Consider the following 6,000-nt stretch of genomic DNA (forward strand, 5'->3'; position numbering starts at 1 on the left):
TATTACTAGTGAGTTTGAGCCTTCCTCCCATGCTTGTGGTTTCCTCTTCTGTAAATTGCTCTTCACGTCCATTGCCCATTTTCCATTGGGGCTGCTGTCTTTTCTGTTGTTTGCAGGAGTTTCTCATATATTCTAAGCACTGCAGTCTTAGACACTGCAATGTCTTCACACTTAACATCTGCCTATTAACTTTGTCTATAGGGTCATTTGGTCAGAATTCCTTCATTTTGATATAATCAAAATGGTTTTTTTTTTTTTTGCTTTTTATACATTTGTGCTTTTTTATTGTGGTAAAAAATAGATAACATAAAATTTACCATTTTAGTTACTTTAAGGGTACAATTCAGTGGTGTTAAATACATTCACCATGTTGTGCAACCATCACCACTGTCCACATCCAGAAATTTTTCATCATCCCAAACAGAAACCCTGTTCCCATTAAACAGTAATCCTCCTTCCATCCTCTTCCCCACAGCCTCTGGAAACCTCTAATTTGCTTTCTATCTCTATGAATTTGCTCAGGTATAAGTGAAATCATAGAATATTTTTCCTTTTGTGACTGGCTTATTCCCCTTAGCATAGTATTTTCAAGGTCCATCCATATTGTAGCACATGTCAAAATTTCATTTCTTTTTTTCTAAATTTATTTATTTATTTATTTTGGGCTGCATTGGGTCTTCGTTGCTGTGCACAGGCTTTCTCTAGTTGTGGCGAGCGGGGGCTACTCTGTTGCGGTGCGCGAGCTTCCCACTGAGGCGGCTTCTCTTGCTGTGGAGCATGGGCTCTAGGTGCGCAGCCTCAGTAGTTGTAGTGTGCGGGCTCAGTAGTTGTGGCTCACGGGCTCTAGAGCGCCTCTGTAACTCAGAACAGAATCAGGGAAGGGCAGAACAAGCATCTGAGGGCAAGGAGGACCAGTCCCTCCCAAAAATTCAGTATGAATTAAAGATCCAGTTTATTTGGGGCCACTTTCCCAACACCATCTTCTGAACAGTCTCTCCTGGGCGGCGGGGCTGCCGTTCTTGTGTTGTTACTTCTCAGGTATCCACGGACTACTCCACCGTCACTGCTCTGCCTCGCTGGTCTGTCTGTCTTTGCACCAGCACCCACACAGCTTCTACTATAATGGCATACGTCTTTCAACTGCTGATGGGGAAGCCCCCTCTTTACTCCTCTTTTCTAAGGCTGTGGCTAAGTTCTTTCCACGCCACATTCTCATCAAATCCTCAAAACAGCCCCGTGTCAAGGGGTACAATCCTTATCCTCACAGGACAGGTGAGGAAACCGAGGCCTCAGGGAGGCAAAGTGACTTGATGAAGTTTACAGAGCTGACAAATGGCAGAACTAGGACGAAGCAAGGCGTATCTGACTCTAGGGCTGCCCTTTGATCCCCAGCACCCAGCTGCCTCTCCCATTTGCAGTCTGCCAGGCTCTTATCTGTAAGAAGGGGGAAAGGGCTGGAAAGGCCTGCTGGGCTGGCCACTTGCCAGTTTGCTTGCATATCAGGAAGGGAAAGCACTCATATCAGGAAAGGAAACCACTGAGCATTTAAACAGAGAGACTTTCCAACAGGGAATTGGTTACAAAGATGATGCAGGAGCCCAGAAGCCAACCAAGCAATTGTGAAGAATCTCAGAATCCGCAGCAGCAGAGTCACTGCCACTGCTAAGCTGGAGGGCCTGAGGGAGGAAGCAACAGTACAGTAGCCCGGGGCCTGTGGTCACTCAGCAAAGCGGCAAACACAGTGGACTGTCCTGTGGGAGCTGGAGCCGTGGAGAAGACTCATTTGCTGATGGAGATGCAGCCCAAGGTGTAAGGAGACAGGGAAAAATACTTCTCCCTTCCTCAAACCTCCAGTCTCCCACCAGGATCTCTCACTGGCCGATGGAAGTCAGCTGACCTGGAGCCTGGGAAATGCAGCCTGCAGAGGCCAGCCCCTCTGCAACTCAGAACAGAACTAGGGAAGGGCAGAACAAGCATCTGAGGGCAAGGAGGACCAGTCCCTCCCCAAGAGGACCTCCCTTCCTGGTCCCAGTTCCCACCAGGCAGTCCCCACCATGGTTCCAGCCCTGGCTTCTTGGATCTAGTGATACCACATCCTCCTGTCCCTCTGACCTCCCGCTGTAGCTCATCCTGGGGTGCCTCCTCCTGCCCTTTTGGCATCTCAGCTCTTCCATCATCTGTATAAGCAATTCCTTGTATTTCATCTTCTGTCTGAAATGCCTAGAGTGGTCTCCATTTTCCAGACTGGATCCTCACTAATACAGCCATGCCGTAATTCAGAGAATGGCCACAGTGCTACATGCTAAGTTTGTGGACTGACTGAGTAAAGAACCAGAGGGGAGGGCAGAAATTAGGTGTGCTGAGTCCCCAGGGCAGGGCCGATCCCAGGCACAGTGTGGACCAAGCTGCAGAGGAACCACAGCAATCCCAAGGCTGACTCTGGGTCTACACAGATGCTGGGGATTCCCAAATCAGGACCCAGGCACAGCTGAGAGGCTCCATGTGGTTCTGGCCAAGGAAATCAGCTTCTATTAAGGGCCTCCGGTGTGCCTGTCTGTATTCATACATCACCCCATGTTAGTTTTCCAGGGCTGCCATAACTAAGTACCACAGACTGGGGGGCTTAAACCACAGACATTTATTTTCTCACAGTTCTGGAGGCTGGAAGTCTGAGATCAAGGTGTCCGCAGGGTTGTTTTCTTCCGAGGCCTCTCTCTCAGCTCAGAGATGGCCGTCTTCTCCCTGTGTCCTCATACCCTCTTTGCTCTGTGCATCTGTGTGTCCTAATCCCCTCTTCTTATAAGGACACCAGTCATATTGGATTAGGACCCACCCTAGTGACCTTGTTTTAATTTAATCATCGCTTTGAAGACTCATCTCCAAATACAGTCACACTTTGAGATGCTGGGGGCCAAGACTTCAGCATATGACTGGAGGGGGTGAGCACAATTCAGCCCATGATAACCCCCAATCTCACAACGTGGACATTATCAGCCCTGTTTTCCAAATGAGGAAATGGAGGCCCAGACAGTGATTTGCCCAAGGCCACCCAGAGCTGGGTCAACTCAGGGCCAGGCTCTTCACCTGTCAGGCCCCAAAAAATCTTCTCTCACTCTCTGTGATTTCCTCAGACCCTGGGAAATGGATTCCAGTCTTCCCTTTAATTCTTTTCCTTTGTGTCATAAGACAGTGATCCACCATGTATTGAGCATGTATTATGGACCAGGCTCTTCCATTGGCATTTGGTATGTTTTCTAAATACACAAGATGCCTCTTCTTCAAGCCTCTGCTCAAACCTCCTCAGGGACGCCCCCGCTCCCCGAGCCCCTTATTTGTAACAGTGCCTCCACCCACACAGATCCATCTCCTGCTTTATTTCCCTTTACAGAGTTATCAGTACCTGAAAATATCTTATATGTGTGTTTATTTTTTTACAGTCTTCCCTCAACGAGACTCTATGAGGGCAGGACTCAGGTCTTGGTGTATCCCTAGTGCCGCGATGAGATTCATTATAGGTGCTTAATGTTAGTTCAATAAATAATCAAATGAAAAAAAATAATTAAACAAATGAATGCTCTCGTCAAATCCTCACCAGGCATCTGTATGATGAGGGCCCTGGGATCATCATTTTATTAAAGAAACTAAGCCTCAGAGAAAGTCCCAAGCTCACCCAGCTAGTAGATAGTGAAGCTGGAATTTGAACCCAGGTCTGTATTCTCAACCTCCACACCCAGGCCCATCTCCTTGCCTTGGCCTTCCTTCTAAATCTCTCCCTGCTCTGTGGCTTCCCAAATGACCCTCACAGCTACCCTGAACCTCTTGTTCTGGAAATTCCAATTCCTCACTGAGCTGGGCTGCAGTATCATTTTGTGCCAGCAGGTGTCACCAGAGAATTCCTCATAGCCACAATCAGCTGTCCAGCACTCCAGAGCATGAACCTGCCAGAGTTTATTCAATCACCTTTAAGGATATTTCCAAGTTTTTGCTCCACAAACCAGTCTGAAGCTACATCCTTGCACCTGTGTTCATGAGCTATGGGGTGCGAATTTCTCTGGGAATGGATTCCTAGAAATGGAATTCCAGAGAGCAATGAACATCTTTAAATTGCATAGATTCCATGAACTTGCTAGCCTGGTTTACAACCCAGGAGTGTGGGGCCCAGAGAGGGCACGTGGCTTACCCAGGGGCATACAGCAAGCTAGTACAAGGCCAGGTTTGAAACTGGCTCCACTGGCCATGAATTTTTCCATGCACTTGGAAGATACTTCCACCTAGGCTGAAGTGCCGTCTTTGCGCATTTTTTACACATTTGTGGGGCTGGATCTGATTACTCCTTCTGTCATTCAATCACCTACTTGTTCATTTAACAAGTGCATTGGTGAGATACAGGCTCAATGCTGTAAGAATGGCTCAAATAACAAATGCCTACAAGACAAGAAAATAGTTTACTTTCCTCTCTCACATCAATCTGAATGAAAGCAGACTTGGATGGTGGCTTTATGGTATCAGGGACCCAGACTCTTTTCTGTCTTATAGCTCTTCCATCTTCAACCAGCAGTTTCCATCTCATGGTCCAAGATGGCTGCTCTAGCATTGCCATCACATCTACATTCCTGCCAGTGGGTAGTAGAGAAAAGGAAGTAGAAGTCAACTTCTTTAAGGGCACAAACCAGATGTTTTGTGCCACTTCCACTCTCAGCCTATTGGCTGGAATTAGTCATATGTCCTATATTGCTGCAAGGGAGGCTGGGAACAGTAGTCATTAGGTAACATAGCTGGGCAGCCATCATATTTTCTTCTAAAACTCGGTGATCTATTACCAATGAATATACTGTCCAGTTTCTGACGCTCATACATTTTCTGGGCACCTACTATGTGTGGGAGAAGGTGCAGCAGACTGGAAATAGCACAAACTTTGGAATTTGACTAGTCTTGGGTTTGAATCCCAATTTTGCCTTTCCCAGCTGTGTGTCATGATCTCTCTGAGCCTCAGTTTCCTCATTTAAAAAATGGAGACAAAAGGGACTTCCCTGGTGGTCCAGTGGTTAAGAATCTGCCTGCCAATGTAGGGGACACGGGTTCGAGCCCTGGTCCAGGAAGATCCCACATGCCGCGGAGCAACTAAGCCCATGTGCCACAACTACTGAGCCTGTGCTCTAGAGCTCACGAGCCACAACTACTGAGCCCGCATGCCACAACTACTGAAGCCCGCATGCCTAGAGCCCGTGCTCCACAACAAGAGAAGCCACCACAACGAGAAACCCGTGTGCTGCAATGAAGAGTAGCCCCCGCTCGCTACAACTAGAGAAGGCCCGTGCACAGCAATGAAGACCCAACGCAGGCAAAAATAAATAAATAAACAAATAAATAATTTTAAAAAAAGAAAAGAAATGGCAGCTGCTTTTAAAATGAGCCATACCCTGAGCCACACTCCCAAGGGCCAGAGGTGACTCAGCAGAGGCCCTGCCCTCGATTCCAGTGGAAAGACATTCCAGGGCAGCCTTCTGTCGATAAAAGCTCAGAGACATGTCTGTGCATAATCCCAATGCATCAATCATGCATGAGTCAGAGCAGTTATGCCCATAAGTCATAAAGTAGCAGCTGGGCCCAGGATTCTTGGCATCCTTCCAAGCCCATCTCCCCAACCCCATTTTACAGAGGAGCAAACAGAGCCAAAGGAAGCGCTGCGAGCACAGCACGACTACACTGTTTTATTTTATCAGTCTCCTCCTAATTGGGCATGGGGGTCGGTTCCACTTTGGAGCCATCGTAAACAGACTTGGCTGGGCCTCCCTATGCCTATAGGAGCAGGGTTTTCCGGGGTAGCTGGGGAAAAAGAATCGCTGGGGTGAATTGTGGATCCAGGGAGTGCTCCAACTGCAACAGAGGGAGGCGTCTCTCCCCAATTTACTTATAGGTCACAGTTTTTCAACCTCAGCACTACTGACATTTTGGGGCAGAGAATTCTCTGCTGGCGGGGGCTATTCTGTGCCTGGTAGG

Source organism: Aethalodelphis obliquidens, unplaced genomic scaffold, assembly GCF_003676395.1.
Source record: "Aethalodelphis obliquidens isolate GAN/ISIS:26980383/991018 unplaced genomic scaffold, ASM367639v1 scaffold57, whole genome shotgun sequence".
Lineage (NCBI taxonomy): Eukaryota > Metazoa > Chordata > Mammalia > Artiodactyla > Delphinidae > Aethalodelphis > Aethalodelphis obliquidens.